The sequence below is a fragment of the Papio anubis genome, chromosome 12 (assembly GCF_008728515.1).
Source record: "Papio anubis isolate 15944 chromosome 12, Panubis1.0, whole genome shotgun sequence".
NCBI classification, from domain to species: domain Eukaryota; kingdom Metazoa; phylum Chordata; class Mammalia; order Primates; family Cercopithecidae; genus Papio; species Papio anubis.
This window is the reverse complement of record NC_044987.1, coordinates 49377836-49395662: the sequence shown is the minus strand read 5'-3', so window position 1 is coordinate 49395662 and position 17827 is coordinate 49377836. Positions and strand designations below refer to the sequence as shown.

Genomic DNA, 17827 nt, shown 5'->3' with positions numbered 1-17827 from the left:
ATATTGACCAACATATTCCTGTGGTAAGCCCCAGTACATGGTAGCTGCCCTTAACTTACATAGCTTATTTCATTTCTTAGCTTGAGAGGTAGATATTATTCAACATATTTTTTCTAGGGGAAGAAACTGAGCCCCTTAGTGTTTTATCACTTGCTCAAGTCACATAATCAGTAAGTCTGAAGGTTAGGTTCAAAGAAAAGTAGAGGAGAGTTTAGAAAACAGCATCATGAGAGACATAACACACTTCTCCAGAAACATGTTCCAAAGTATTCAGATTTATTTGGGAAGGATCAGGACTGTCACATTTACATGAATATGGTAATTCCAAGACTCTTCCCAATTTGGTGTTAAATTCAGAAATCCCACCTGAAATACAGGAACAACATAGTCCAAAGTATCCACGGCAAACTGACCACATCCTCCTGATGCGGTTCCATCAGAATGCCAGACCACTTATATCGTAAACTAATAAAAGCCTCAATATCATGGTATGTTTCCTCCTTAGAAAGTTTAAATGTATTGGTTAGAACAAAAGAACATACCAACTTGCAAACTGTTAAGTCAAAGACAGTACCTTATAAAGTGCCTTTGCCCCACCCATATCCAAAATACTCTCCTCTTCTCTCCCAAGTTGATGGAAAATAAACCTGATTATGTCATAATTATCTATGATGCTTATTATAAATATGGATTATGAAGCCCAACCCTACATTTTCATCCTATAGGCCAGTAGAATGTCAATAAATCTACATTCTAATCAGCCCCCTTGTGAGAGGAATGCAATTCCTCCTTATGAAATAAGACTTATCTGAAGGAAATTCAATATGGAACAAAGTATGAACAAAATTCAACATGGAAAGACCCTCAGAGTTGAGTTATACCTGGTTCTAACTGTAGAGGGCAGCCATGCCTAAAGTTTTGGGATTCTTACACTAAGTGCAGAAGTCCTTGCCTAGTAGATATCTCCATTAGGAATCAGTACTGATTCAATCTAATGAATAGCTGGAGGCCACTGGGACTCAGGAGGTCTAATCTATAAGTTCTTAAACATACGAGGTCACATTTTAGGAGCAAAACTCTGGTCTGAGGCCTTCTGTGAAAATTTAAAGTCACATGTATAGATTAAGTATATCCCTTACCATTTTATTCCTTTATGTTAGCATAAAAAGTGTGATTGTGTGAGCAATTCCACCTACAGAGCATCTATAATTGTGGCTGGTTTTTCCAAGAGAATAGATTCTTAAAAAGCTGTACAATATTTCCCTTATTCATTAGCCTATAATTTGGATTTCAAACACCCCAAAAGTATTGTATGCTCTATATTGTGATGTTCCAATAATATCTAACAGTCTTTCCCTAATGAATTACCCAAGCTAAAGCTGACCTCCTATTCTAGGGCAGCATTAAGGCTGCTATGTGCAAGTTATTCCTCGTTTTACAGTTTGTGCTAGTTTAAATTGATAAAGTGAAATGACAAAATATAAAAGAAAATGTATAGTTCATTTCCTTGACTTTTTGTGTTTAACTTTAATCAGTGAGAGTTCATTTCTCTGTATGTGCGTGTATATGTGTTTATCTGTTATCCATTTATATGTATTAGATAAAATGCTTTCCCTTAATTCTCCTCTCCAAATAACAACTCTGGGGAAAATTGAAGGGGAAGATGAGGGGAAAAGTGGTTTCCATGACAATGCATTCCATAGTTACAGCCAGTAACCACTGTTGTTAAAATAAATGAATCACTGTTACCTTAAGATATGAACACACTGCATTACTGGTTTGAAAAGTACTAATTTGAGAGTGTACTGCATGGGGGTGTACTGCAATATTTTTAGGAGATATTACTAGGAAATGCAAGGAGATGATGCATTCATTTTTATAGTCAAAATAAACTATTCTTAATTAGACATTTCAATGATTGATAAAATTTACAGTTCCTCCTAGTAATTATCACTTTTATAAAATGATGCCTCACAACAATACACTATTAAGCATTTCTCCTAATGACAACTTTCCTCAAAATGGACTCATAATTACAAAAAATAGGATTATCAATAAATGTAACCAGGGTTTAATTTTAATCTTTTATTTATTATTGTTATACTTAATCAGAAACTGGGACACAGTAAGAGGCATTAGCTAGTTATTCATCTTTTTTCTTTGCTGATTCTTTTCATAGCAATTTTTTAAAAAGAAGTTGTTCATGTTGTAAAGGAAAAGAATAGATTGGCTACTAGGAGCCATGGTGCTGTTTCCTACTCTCTGTGTGACTTTGAGCAAGCTACTCAGCATCTCTAAGTTTCAATTCCCTTTTTTATTAAGATGAAATAGGTATATTAGATTATTTCTAAGTTTGCTTCCAATGTTGAAATTCTCTGAGTGGTCTTCTAAATATGATTTTATGAATGTAAAGGAAATTTGAGAAACCATTTTGTTCAGTTACCTATCTTCAGAAATTTCACTCTTCCATAACATTTACTATTTGATAGGCACTAATATCATGCCTGCTATGTACACTGTTCTGAATTCCACAGAGTGCTAGAGCCAATCCTACTCATGACAGCTGGTTATGTGTAACTCTGTCTAATTTCACATTCAGTGACATCATGCTGGTAGCTTTGAATCAGTCATGAGAGAGTATTTACACCATTTAAATGAACAAACACCACAATTCAGGACTTTTTTCTGCAAAACACTTTTACCAGTACAGCACTGATCTAAGTACTTTAACTACATTAACATTTTTAACCATCACAATCACTCAATCTCACCCAAAAAAGGAAAGTGAATGACAGAGTGAGAATAATGCCCAAGGTAACAACATTGTTATACTAATCAGCTAAATGAATCAACTAACAAAAATAGTTTTGATGACTTTCAATCACAAATGTTTATTTCTTCCTCATGTTAGATGTACTTCATAGCTTAGCTATCATTCTAGCCCATGTTGTCCATGGACAGAAGAGTAGCCTCTATAAGTAGCTTCTGTCGCATGGAAGAGTAACCTCTGTCTAATGTTCTCATGGCGGAAGGAGAAATGATCAATGATTGAATATGCAGCGAATCTTAAAACATCTGTTCAGACATTAAAAACATCTTCCAGCTCACATTTTATTAGCTAAGGAATGTCATGTGGCCAACCTGATGACAAAGGTTGGGGAAAGATAATTCTTTCAGAGGGAGGAAAGAGAGAATACTGATAACAGTAATATAAAACACTATGGTTTATTTGAGTGATAGAATTGAGATTTGAAGTCAAGCCATCTGATTTGAGGATCTAAGCTCTTAATAAATAGACTATCCCGGCTATCACTTATAGCTAACACCTCCCAATTTTTCATCTACTGTCTATAATAGTGTTTGTTATTTAGTAACTCTTTGAGGGAATTCTTCCTTATGACCCCTATAAAGAAAGCATAGTGTTTAGGTAACACATGAACTTTGGAGACAATCAAAGATATAAGGTTTTGTCATTATTAGCGTGAGATTTCAACCTTTAAATCCTTTTCCATCTCCTCTACCACTGTAAATTGAAGTCCACTTATTTCATTTAATCTTTAGTAGAGATGTTTTCATGTAAGTGGAACATTGCATTTTTATCATTGAGTTTCCCGAAACATGTAAGGCAGAGAGGAATATGAATGTCCTTCTGCCATCAGTGAGTTTACAAACCAGTTGACTAGGTTACTCCAAAATGAGAGTAATGAAACTCTTCCTTACAGTAAGAAAGTATATACAATTAACAACTAATAAATATACTCAAAGTCCATACGAATGCTTGACCAATCTAGTTAACTTAGCTAAACTACCATTTCTTGTTTCATAAAATGGTGATAATACTATAGCATTACTATAAGGCTTAAATGAGATAATGAGTTGAAAAATGCCAGTCATCTTTATCTGGTTTGTATTAGGCATTCAGTAAATTATAAGGGCTTTGTGTCACTTTTCTGTTTTTGTTTTTTTTTTTTTTTTAATGAAAGTCAACAGAAAAGAATAAACCTACCCAATATGTATAATCTCTTTATACTGAACAATTCTAAGTCTTTAACCTTTCTTCACAAGTTTTACTGTCTCAGTGACTCTCCTTAGACCCTTTCTCAGTTCTTCCATATTCCTCTTACTGAAGAAAACACAACTGCAATGATATATTCTCAGGTCCCACATCAATAAACTCTAATATCTATCATGTTCCCTCATAATTGTCAACCCTTTGTGTTCACTGTAATTTATTAATATTATTATTATTATTATTATTATTATACTTTAAGTTCTGAGGTACATGTGCAGAATGTGCAGCTTTGTTACATAGGTATATACATGCCATGGTGGTTTGCTGCAACCATCAACCCGTCTCCTACATTAAGTATTTCTCCTAATGCTATCCCTCCCCTACCCCTACCCGTCAACAGGCCCTGGTGTGTGATGTTCCCCTCCCCATGTCCATGTGTTCTCATTGTTCAGCTCCCACTTACGAGTGAGAACATGTGGTGCTTGGTTTTCTGTTCTTGTGATAGTTTGCTGAGAATGGTGGTTTCCAGCTTCATCCACGTCCCTGCAAAGGACATGAACTCATCCCTTCTTTATGGCTGCATAGTATTCCATGGTGTATATGTGCCACATTTGCTTTATCCGATCTATTACTGGACGCTTGGGTTGGTTCCAAGTCTTTGCTATTGTGAATAATGCTGCAATAAACAAACGTGTGTATGTATCTTTATATAGAATGATTTATAATCCTTTGGGTATATACCCAGTAATGGGATTGCTGGGTCAAATGGTATTTCTGGTTCTAGATCCTTGAGGAATTGCCAGTCTTCCACAATGGTTGAACTAATTTACACTCCCACCAACAGTGTAAAAGTGTCCCTATTTCTCCACATCCTCTCCAGCATCTATTGTTTCCTGACTTTTAAATGATCTCCATTCTAGCTAGCATGAGATGGTGGTTTCGATGTGCATTTCTCCAATGACTAGTGATAATGAGCATTTTTCATATGTCTGCTGGCTGCATACATGTCTTCTTTTGAGAAGTGTCTGTTCATATCCTTTGTCCAGTTTTTGATTTTTTTTTCTTGTAAATTTGTTTAAGTTATTTGTAGATTCTGGATATTAGCCTTTTGTCAGATGGATAGATTGTAAAAATTTTCTCCCATTCTGTAGGTTGCCTGTTCACTCTGATGATAGTTTATTTTGCTGTGCGGAAGCTCTTTAATTAGATCCCATTTGTCAATTTTCACTTTTGTTGCCATTGCTTTTGGTGTTTTAGACATGAAGTCTTTGCCCATGCCTATTTCCTGAATGGTATTGCCCAGGTTTTCTTCTAGGATTTTTATTAAACTTACGTTTAAGTCTTTGATCCATCTTGAGTTGATTTTTGTGTAAGGTGTAAGGAAGGGGTCCAGTTTCAGTTTTCTGCATATGGCTCGCCAGTTTTCCCAATGCTATTTATTAAACAGAGAATCTTTTTCCCATGGCTTGTTTGTGTCAGGTTTGTCACAGATCTGATGGTTTTATATGGTGGTGTTATGTCTGAGGCCTCTGTTCTGTATGCCGGTTTTCAAAGGTAATGCTTCCAGTTTTTGCCCAGTTAGTATGATATTGGCTGTGGGTTTGTCATAAATAGCTCTTATTATTTTGAGATATGTTCCATTGATACTTAGTTTATTGAGAGTTTTTAGCCTGAAGGGGTGTTGAACTTGTCAAAGGCCTTTTCTCCATCTGTTGAGATAATCATGTGGTTTTTGTCTTTGGTTCTGTTTATTGATGGATTATGTTTATTTATTGGCATATGTTGAACCAGCCTTACATCCCAAGGATGAAGCCAACTTAATCGTGGTGGATAAGCTTTCTGATGTGCTGCTGGATTTGGTTTGCCAGTATTTTATTGAGGATCTTCACATCAATGTTCATCAGGGATACTGGCCTGATATTTTCTTTTTTTGTCAGTCTCTGCCAGATTTTGTCTTCCACAATGGTTGAACTAATTTACACTCCCACCAACAGTGTAAAAGTGTCCCTATTTCTCCACATCCTCTCCAGCATCTATTGTTTCCTGACTTTTAAATGATCTCCATTCTAGCTAGCATGAGATGGTGGTTTCGATGTGCATTTCTCCAATGACTAGTGATAATGAGCATTTTTCATATGTCTGTTGGCTGCATACATGTCTTCTTTTGAGAAGTGTCTGTTCATATCCTTTGTCCTCATGAAATGAGTTAGAGAGAATTCCCTCTTTTTCTATTGTTTGGAATAGTTTCAGAAGAAATGGTACCAGCTCCTCTTTGTACCTCTGGTAGAATTTGGCTGTGAATCCATCTGGTCTTGGACTTTTTTTTGTTGTTAGGCCATTAATTACTGCCTCAATTTCAGAACTTGTTATTAGTTTATTCAGGGATTCAACTTCTTCCTGGTTTAGACATGGAAGGGTGCATGTGTCCAGGAATTTATCCATTTCTTCTAGATTTTCTAGTTTATTTACATAGAGGTGTTTATAGTATTCTCTGATGGTAGTTTGTATTTCTGTGGGATCAGTGATGATAGCCCCTATATCATTTTTTATTGCATCTACTTGATTCCTCTCTCTTTTCTTCTTTATTAGTCTTAGTCTGGCTAGCAGTCTATTTTATTGATCTTTTCGAGAAACCAGCTCCTGAATTCATTGATTTTTTGAAGGGTTTTTCGTGTCTCTATCTCCTTCAGTTCTGCTCTGATCTTAGTTATTTCTTGTCTTCTGTTAGATTTTGAATTTGTTTGTTGTTGTTTCGTTGGTTCTTTTAATTTCGACGTTAAGGTGTCAATTGTAGATCTTTCCTTCTTTCTCTTGTGAGCATTTAGTGCTATAAGTTTCCCTCTACACACTGCTTTAAATGTGTCCCAGAGATTCTGGTACATTGTATCTTTGTTCTCATTGGTTTCAAAGAACATCTTTATTTCTGCCTTTGTTATGTACCCAGTAGTCATTCAGGAGCAGGTTGTTCAGTTTCCATGTAGTTGTGTGGTTTTGAGTGAGTTTTTAAATCCTATGTTGTAATTTGGTTGCACTGTGTTCTGAGAGACTGTTTGTTATGATTTCCGTTCTTTTGCATTTGCTGAGGAGTGTTTTACTTCCAATTATGTGGTTAATTTTAGAATAAGTGTGATGAGGTGCTAAGTAGAATGTATATTCTGTTGAATAGGGGTGGAGAGTTCTGTTCACTGTAATTTCTAAGTCCTCTATGTCCACTCAACTACCCCCAAGTATAGACTCTTTTACTTAGCATGTTTGTATGACCTTCATTTGAAATAGTTTTCTTATGTAGTTGATTAGTCAATAAATGGATGAATAAAGAACCAATACATAAGTGATCTCAGCCAGACTTTCCACTGCTTACACCTAGGCTCTAGGTGAAATACTGTGAAGGTCTTTGAGTCCTGACCCAGCTCCCCTCCCTGCCACCTCCTTGGTAGGAGGAGTATACTCTTTATTGAAGAAATGCCAGCCTATTCGTTCTGAATCAATTTTGACATTTTGTTTCAGCAGAAAGTGTTTTTTGAAATAATTATTGTCCCCTCACAATTTTGCCTTTGAGACTTCTCATGACAGTTACTTTCAACCTTGTTGCCATTTTGAAAAAGCAACTCCAAAACACTACCCGCTACACCACCTGTGAGAATACTGTTAATGGCAAAATTCAAATAACAGAAGAACTCTTCTTAGGCCTTATTGTTCACCAAATTTGATGTCAATGTTGAAATAATAAAAGTTGGGTCTATGTTCCAGTCCTAGTTTGGACACCTGCTATGCAATTCTGAATTGTTACTTAACCTGAAAGTTAATTGTCTCAAGTACAAAAAAAGGGGAGGAGGTTGTTGAGTAATAATACCTCTATCACAGGGTTCCTATGAGAATTAACTAAAATGCCACATGTAAAAGTACCTATCAAAGTGCCTGGCACATATTATTAATAAATGCTTAATAATATTCATTTGTCCACTCACTGATTCTTTTATTCATCCATTCATTACACACCAAAGCTAGCCAAGAAACTTCTTTAAAACAAATGTCAACCAACCACAGCAAAATTTCTGTAAAATCACTAATTCTATTTTTATATTGGACTTGCCCATCTGTGAAACAAAGGCAAATTGATCATTGTCAAAAAAATAAACTAAATCAGAGTTCAACTTTGAAAGCAGTAATTCATGAGAAGACTGACAAGAACATGGCTCATTTTAAATGGCTTTATATTGCCACTGTGTGCTTCTCTACTACAAATAGATTTTCCTTATCAGCTCCCTTTCATCTGAACAATAGATGGCTCTTCTAGCTGCATAAACTAAATGAGGCATCTTACATACCCCCAAGAACACCACTCTATTATGTCACAAGAAGTGGCCCTCAGCTAATCATACAGTAAGTTGAATGATTACTCAATGAAACAACTCCTCCCCTAAAACTGTGAAGACATCAGATTTCTGGTACAATCTCCAGCTATATATCACCGATTTAAGATAATGATATAATTACACTTTTTCTCTTAATGAGCTGCAAGCATAATGGTTAAAGTCCTTGATGGTACCAAATTTTAAGTATAGCCTACCTAGATTCTTATGTCCAGTTTGCTTAAAATAAGATTATTATAAGAAAACTACCTTTTGGTACAGTGTGTGAGTTAGTTGTATTACAAGAATGCTGGTGCTTTCTTCCTTTAATACAAGGACTGTCAATCTCAAATGTAATGCATTGGAAGATGTGCATAGTATTTGCTTTAGTTAGCATATGATCATGGAAAAACTTTGCTTGGTTGATGATGTTAGCACATTAACTTTATCTCCCCCTTTTGGTTACCAATTGTATACTTTGAAGTATCTACTATGTACTAGACATTAGGCCAAGTTCGGGATACAGTGGTTAAGTACAGACCAATGCAGTGCTGGCCTCATGGAGATTACAAACCAATGGAGAAAGCAGATTGGGATAAGTGCTTTGAGGAGAGCTACATGGCTGTATAAGAGCATATATAGGGGAATCTCATCTAAAAATGGAGATAGAGAAGGTGTAATTAGGAGAATGATAACTGAGTTGAGATAAGAAAAATAAGTGGGAATTAACTACACAAATAGAAAGGGGAAAAGCATCTCAAAGAAAAGGAATAGGATAAACAAAGAATATGTGGTACCAGCACACAAGGAACATGGAAAAGACTGAGATAAATAGAATACAGAAAATAAGGGGAAACATCAAGTGAACAGAGGCTGAAGAAGAAAGCAGAGGTGAGACTTTTCAGATTATATTTAAAATGTTTGTTCTTATTCTGAAAGCCTTAGGAAACTACACAAGAAATATTTTAAAGCAGCTTTATTGGTGCAGAACTGACATACAATAAACTGGAAATATTTAAAGTATAAATCTGGTTAATTTTCAACATATGTGTACATCTGTGACACCATCAACATAATCAAGATAATAAACACATCTATCACCTTTAAACGTTTCCACGTGCCCCTTTGTAACCTCTACCCCTCCCACTATTTCCTAATCCCCCATCCCAAAGCAATCACTCATCTGCTGTCTGTCACTAAATATTTATTTGTATTTTCAAGAGATTTATATAAATGAAATCATACAATATGTGCTTGGAGTCTGAATTTCTTCCACTCAGCATATGTATTCTAAGGCTTATCTAGATGGTTCCATGTGCCAATAGTTTACTCTTTTCTTATTACCAAGCAATATTACATTGTAAAGATATATTATATAATTTGTTTATATTTGTTGACGAACATTTGAGTCACTTTCAGTTTGAAGTTATATAACTGCTATGAATATCTGTGCATAAGTCTCTGTATGGACTTATATATTTCCTCTTCTTTTGGAGTGGATTTGCTTGATAACATGATGAATATGTGTTTATATTTTAAGAAACTATTAAATTGTTTTTCAAAGTTCTTGTCTCACTTTACATTTCCACGGGCAGTGTATGAGAATTCTAGATCCTTGACATCTTCACCTGGTATTGTCAGTCATTTTAATTGTAGCCATTCTAATAGATGTATAACAGTACCTCATTATAGTTTTAATTTGCCTTTCCTTAATGACTCATTGTGTTGAACATCTTTTCATGTGTTTTTTCCCCCACTATCTTTGCTAAAGTATCAATTCAAATCTCTTACTTAGCTTTAAAATTGAGTTATTTGTTTCTTATTAAGTTTTGAGAGTTTTTCTATAGTCTAGATTCAAACCTATATTAGCTATATGTTGCATATAGTATTTCCCAGTCTTTGGTTTGTCTTTTCATTCTTATCAATGTCTTCTGAATACCAGAAGTTTTAGTATTGATGAATGCAATTTATTAGTTTTTTTCCTTTATGGGTCATACTTTTATTTCATATCTAAGAAATCTGTGTTTAACACAAGGTCACAAAGATGTTCTTCTCTTATTTCTTCTAGAGGTTTTGTAATTTTACATTTTGACCTATGATCAATTTTGAGTTAATTTTTGTATATGATATGAAGTATGGATCCAAGTTCATTTTTTGCACATGTATATGTAATTGTTTCTGTATTATTTGTTGAAATGACTATCCTTTTTACATTTAATTGTATGTCTTTGTCCATATATGTATGGTTTAATTTTGGACTCTCCATTCTATCAATCTGTTTCTCCATCTTTCCACCAATACTATGTTTTGGTCACTGCAGCTTTATAATAATTCTTGCATCAAGATATTTTTGACCTCCAACTTTGTTCTCTTTTTTTCAGAGCTGTTTTGACTCTCCTAGGCACTTTAAATTTTCACACAATTTTTAGAATGAACTTGTTAATTCTACACCTACGAAAATCTCAACTGGAATTTTGACTGTGTTGAATTGTGTTGAATCTTTAGATAAGGTTAGAGAGAATTAACATCTTAATGATACTGATTCTTCCAACCCATTAGCAAAGTATCTGTTTACTTCTTTAATTTTACTCAGCGATATTCTATAATTTCCAATGTACTGATTTTTTCACATATGTCATCAGATTTATTCCTAAGTATTTCATATTTTATGCTCTTCTAAACGGAATTCCTTTATTGATTTTAATTTGTAACTGTTGTTAGTACATAGAAATACAAATGGTTAATTTGTATATTGTCCTTTTATTCTGCAACTTTGCTAAACTCACCTATTAGTCTGGTAGCTTTTTAAATAGATTCTATCAAATCATGACATGTCATCTATAAACAAAAATGAGTTTTCCATCTTCCTTTGCTTCTTTTTCTTTACTGATTGTACTGGTTAAAACATCCAGAACAATGTTGCATGAAAGTAGAGAAAGTGGATATCCCTGTTTCTGATCTTAAGGGGAAAATATTCAGCCTTTCACCACTAAATACGATGTTAGCTACAGGTTTTTCACATATGTTCCTTATCAGGTTGAAGAAATTCCCTTCTATTTATATTTTGCTAAGAGTTTTTGTTTTGTTTTGTTTTTAATCAGGAATAGATATTAGATTTTGTCACATGGTTTTTCTATGCCTGAGATTTTTTTAGGTGATTAACATGGCGATTTTTGAATGTTAAACAATCCTGTATTCCTGAAATAAAGCTCCTTTGGTCATGATATATCATAACTTTACTGTACTATTAGATCCCATTTGCTAAAATTTTGTTTAGAACTTTTTCCATCTATGTTCATGAGGGGTATTAGTCTGTAACATTTTTTATTGAAATATCTTTGCCTATTTTTATACCAAGGCAATACAGGCCTCATGGAGTGAGTTGGAAAGTATTGCCTACTCTTTGATATTTTAGGAATGATTTGCATAGAATTGGTGTTATTTCTTCTTTAAATGTTTGGTAGAATTTACCAAAATCAAACTATCTGGGCTGAGAAAGAAAGAGAGAGAGAGAGAGAAAGGGAATGTGATAGGTGTATATGGGAAGTTTTATATAAAGTTTTTAAGCAGAAGTGGGGGATGTGATATTATATTGCATTTCAAGAAGATTGTCTGGCTGTAGTGTGGTGAAGGACTGGAATGGAACAATACTGTCAGTGGGTAGAACACTGAAGAGGTGCTCTCAGTAGTGCAGGCAACAGATAATGGTGATACAGACTAGAGAAACGGCACTGGAAACAAAGATAAATAGTTCAACTCAAGGAACATCTTAAAAAGTGAGTGAAAGTGATAAGCACTGGGGGTAGATCAGATATGGGGGAAGTTCAGTATGACTTCTAGGTTTCTGGTTTACATAACTGGATAAGTTGTAATGCCATTCACTGAAATATGATACACTAAAAAGTAAGATAGTGTTTGTGTATATGTGTGGGATGGAGGAGGCATTCTTCCTTTTGGGGGATTTTGCTTATTTGTTTGTTTGTTCTTTTTGCTTGTATTGTAAATTTGATTTACAGTGTTTTTGGTAACTTTAACTTGGATACATTCCTCTAGAGCTCAGCATAAGCTAGGTTAGAAATATAAACTTATGAAGTGTCTGTCAATAGGTTGTATTAAAGGCTCAGAAATAGCTATCACCCAACATGAGAGAAGAGCATGACAACAAAAAATTATCTAGAATCAGACTTTGAAGAACTTTTTTTTTTTTTTTGTCTTTTAAAAAACATCGGGAAACTATTTTTCTTAGTAGCTACTCTGTTGACTCTGCTTAACAATGACATAATATATCCTTTTTCAATAATGTATATACCATCTATATTTGGTCTTAGTTGGTGCCAGAGAGGCAGCAAGGTGGTAAGATAAAATAAATATTGCAAAGAAAAAAGAAATTTCAGGACATAACAACAATATGTATGGTTCTTACAATTAGCTACCCTCTTGATTTCAATATACTAGGTATTCTGTTTCATTCATTTGTTTATCAATAGAGATACATCTCCTATATGATGCTATAAAATTATTATTTTTGAGATATTAAAATGTTAGTGGATGAAAAGATCAAGAAAAGGCCAATATTATTAATCAGCAGGGAAATGAAAATTAAACAACAATGAGATGCCACTATACACCAACTGGAATGGCTAAAACTTAGGAGTTTAACAATTCCAAGTGTTGATGAGGATGTGGAGGAACTGAAACTCCCATACATTGCTGGTGGGAATGTAAAATGGTCCAACCACTTCGGAAAACAGCTTGGCATTTCTTAAAAATTTAAACATAAATATATTGTACAACACAGCCATTCCATTTCTAGGTATTCAAGAGAAATGAAAACATGTGTCTACACAGACCAGCAGCTTTTTTCATAATATCCCCAAATTGGAAACAACCCACAGATACATTAACAAGTGAATATATAAACAAAACAAGATATATATGTAAACTCTCAGAATTATTGTTCCGATTAAAAGGCACAAAAGTGTGCATATTATATAAATCCTTTTACACAGCAATATATAAAATGAAAATCAATATATAGTGATATAAAGTAGATCTACTGCTTCCTAGGCCTAGAGGTAGACAGAGGGAAGGGATAAAAGGAGGAATGAGGAATCTTGGGGTGATGGTAATTATCTGTAACTGTAATGTGGCAGTGGTTTCTCAGATGTACATAGCTATCAAAACAGAGCAAATTGTATATTTTAAACAGATTCATTTTATTATATGTAAATTAAACTCAATAATGTAGATTAAATATCTTAGGTGGTTTAAAACTCAAGACCAAAGAATTATATTAATCTTCTAGATAAATTACTAAATTAAACACCAATGGTAGAGTTTTTTTTTTAAATCAAAGTAACTCCCAAATCAATTTTTTCCTACACAAGTATTATTACATGAACTGATGACTCCCTACTTTGTTAGAAGATACAATTCCACATAGGGCTTAGTTTTCCAGAACTAGAAAATATTTATTTATTATATGTTTGCCAAGATCACTCAGACAACTACTTTGTTCACTCTTATGAGCACTTTACCTGAGTTTTAAAAAATATTTTATATCACTAGGAAAAGATATGTCTTTAAAAACGGAAAGCTGCTAGTGAGGAAAGCCTAAAGTTTTAGAGTTTAAAATTGAGAAATATTGATGAAGCAGTAAGTATATGATTGAATAATAAAACTACCTGGCTAAGGAATCTGGGACTTTTGTTTGTTGATTAGAATTTCTATTTTTCCTCACATCTGACAGGAGGTCAAGGGAAGACAAACTAGATGAAGGATGTAGCCATTTTACATAAAACAGTATCAAACCAATATAGTAGTATGCAAAACTATCTCACTTCTATGGGCATTGAAACGTATTTGAATAATATTTTATTTATGTTCCATAACTACCCTGTGATCCCAAAGTTTAATTTAGTACAGTCTCCTGGGGTCTTTTTACAGGATGTGATGAAATGGTCCTTGTGCCCAGGCCCCAACTAGGCCCTAGAGTCCATTGTCTTGGGGGATACTAACCAGATTCTCAGCCTCACAATGACTGGGTCTACCCTGTATTAACCCAACTTTCTGAAATTGGGAGGTTATCACTGCTATTAGTTTCCATGACATCCACTAGATAAAAGAAGGAAGGTTGCAAGAAAGGACCAAAGTCATCGAAAAACAGTTAAGATTTTACTGGAGTGCCAAAGGGAGATGGCTGCAGTACAGCAGGGGAATGGAAAGGCACCTATTAATTGGAAGCTCCTGGGGGCAGCATAGAGGCACCCAGCTTCTGCAGTCCCATCCCCCTCATCCAAAGCAGATCAGCCCAGAGACAAGAGTGGGGGAAAAAGGTAATCAGAAGAATCCCACCAGGCTCTATTGCCACTGGATATACCTACAATTCTTACTACGGAAGAACCCCACAGTTCTTCTAAGCCCTGAGCCCAGCTGGGAGAGATGCTGGAAATTCATGCAGCTGTATTGCTTCAAATTAGGAGGACGAGGTTTAGATGTCCTAAGCGCTACCCAGCCACTGTGGGCCAAGCTGCAACAATGCAGTTCCATATAGAGACCAAAGCTGCCTCTGGAGTGCATCCTCCTCTGGAGGCCAGTAGCTACTGCACCTCTTCAACACTGGGGCTCCATCTTCATTCCACCAATCCCACACCAGTGGCTGAACACCACAACTCCAGTTGTGTAGAACCTGAGCCCAGAATCAACTGTGATTGTCATCTTACACAGCAGGGAAACCAACCCCTGCCACCTGCACTTCCAGCCAGATGAACAGTCTGGCAGTCTTACCCACGGCAAACTAACCCTGAGCCAATCTGTTTCACACCCTCTCTGAGTGGGAGAGGTTCTTGAGCCACTGAGTAGTTAACACATCCCCAGGACAACAAAATGGCTATCAGGCCCTGCCCAGGTACTGAGAAACAGCCTCATGGTGCCCTCCACCCCCCTGTGGGCATGGCCCTGGCCTTCACAAACCCTATACGCCCACAATCAGGGCCAGAGAAACATCCCCATGGACTACCCATGGCAGATGTGCCCCAGGCTGGCCAAACAACTGTGTGCCTATGCTCTTAGTGAGAGTAACAGCCCCATGATTCCAACCCCCTGAGACAGACCCCGAGTTGGCCAACCTACTGCGTGTATACATGTATTCTTGATCTAAGAAACAACCTAGTAAACCCACCTCTGGCAGAGCCACACTACCACTACCACCACCAGCACGACCACCACCACCACCAGCACAAACTCTCAGCCTAGATCACTGAGATACTCACAAACATCATTAGTGTGAATTACAGCTGAAGAAACCACATAAAGACTAAACTGCTGCACCCTCCTAGAACCAAAACCAATGCACCTACTGAACCAACACCACAAGATCCATCTAAATGAATATCTTTCCCTATGAAACTCACTCCATAAATTGAAAGAGGTGACTGTTCCACCAGATACATATAAATTAATGTAGGGACACATCAAACACCAAAAAGCAAGGAAACATGTACCTCTAAAGGAACACAATAATTCTTTAGTTTTAAAGACTCTACTCATAAGGAAGCATATGAAATGAAATGCCAGAAAAAGAATTAAAAATAATTATCTTAAGGAAGCTCAATGAGATTCAAGAGAATACAAATAGACAATTCAACAAAATCAGGAAAAAAATTTTAGGATTTGAATGAGAAACTCAACAAAGAGATAGATATCATAAAAAAGAACCAAACAGGAATCCTATAACTGAAGAATTCAATGAAATAAAAAATACAATTGAGAGCTTCAACAAAAGACTAGATCAAGCAGAAGAAAAATTTTCTCAACTTGAAGACAGGTCTTTTGAAATAATTACAGGCAGATCAGAAAAAAAAAAATGAAGAAAGCCTATATGATTTATGGGGCACCATTAAGCAAATATTTACCTTCTTGGTATTCCAGAAGAAAAGGGAAGTGGTGTAGACATTATATTAAATAAAACAATAGCTGAAAACTTCTCAAGTCTTGGAAGAGTCATAGACATTCAGATCCAAGAAGCTCAAAGAATCCCAAATATATTAAACCCAAATATGCTCTAAGTCACATTATAGTCTAATTGTCAAAAGTTTAAAGACAAAGGAAGAATTTCAAAAACAGCAAGAGAAAAGTGTCAAGTCACATATAAGGGCATCACCATTAGATTAACAACAAATTTCTCAGCAGAGACCTTACATGTGGTTTTCAAAAGCCTTAATTTTTTAGAGCAATTTTAGATTCAATAACAAAACTGAGAGAAAGGTACAGAGATATCCTACATACCCTTGCCCCACAAATGCATAGCATTCCCTATTATCAGCAACCTCACAAGAATGGTATATTTGCTACAATTGATGAACCTTTATTGAGACATCATAATCACCCAAAGTCCATAGTTTACCTTAGGGTTCACTGTTGGTGTTGTACATTCTATGGGTTTGGATAAATGCATAATGACAGGTATCAATAATTCTTACATCATATAGAGTATTTTCACTGTCCTAAAAATCCTCTTTATTTTGCCTATTCATCCTTTTGCCTTCTCCAACCCCTGGCAACCCATTGAACTTTTTACTGTCTCCACGGTTTTACCATTTCCAGAATCTCATATAATTGGAATCATATAGTACGTAGCCTTTTAATATTGGCTTCTTGTTTCCAGTATTTACCTATTATGAATAAAGCTGTTGTAATTTTTTTCTTTATAAAATATTTACTGACAGATATCATAGAGACCCTAGTAGTGAGCTCTTACATAATTCACAAGATTAATTCACTTTTTAAACTTTTTCCTTTGAAATAATTATAAATTCACAGGAAGTTGTAAACATAGTATAGAGAAGTACTACGTTTACTGTACTATCCACCTAGTTTTCCCATTAGTTATATTTTACGTAACTATAGAACAATATCAAAACCAGTACATTGACATTGGTGTAAAGTGAGTGAACAGTTTATCTTATTCCTAAAAACTCCCAGGGAAGAAAATTCAAATTGATTAACACTGTTACAACTCTTAAAGATACTCAAAATCAAGAAGTTATCTATTGATTTATAGCTCTGAAGAATCTTTAAGAGGCCTTGTAGTATACCAGCCATCTTTAGTGAGAATTTATTTTTTATTTTTGCAATTCATTATTCCTATTTACTTATATTCTGATTTGGCTATCAACCCATCCATCCATTTAGCATTCATTGAGTTCTATGACACTTCAGATATTAAACTAGAAGCTAAGGATACAAGGATTAATAAAACATGCTCTCTCTCTGTAAAGAACTTACATACTAGAGAAGACAAAGAGTCATGGAAACTGGCAACTTATATGACAATGTGAGAAAAGAGTCAACAGTTAATAAAGGCATTGGGGTCTTGGGAAGGAGAAATAATTTACTCTATGGATAAGTCTGGATGAGTTTCAAGTAGAGAACAACATGTGCCAAGAAAGTCCAATATACTTGC

General features: G+C 35.2%; 1 protein-coding gene across 12 annotated transcripts in view; it reads right to left on the bottom strand.

Moving 5' to 3' along the window:
- The window catches only part of DLG2 (discs large MAGUK scaffold protein 2), a 2166350-nt gene that overhangs the window by 1271257 nt on the left and 877266 nt on the right, over positions 1-17827 (bottom strand). The window lies entirely within an intron of this gene.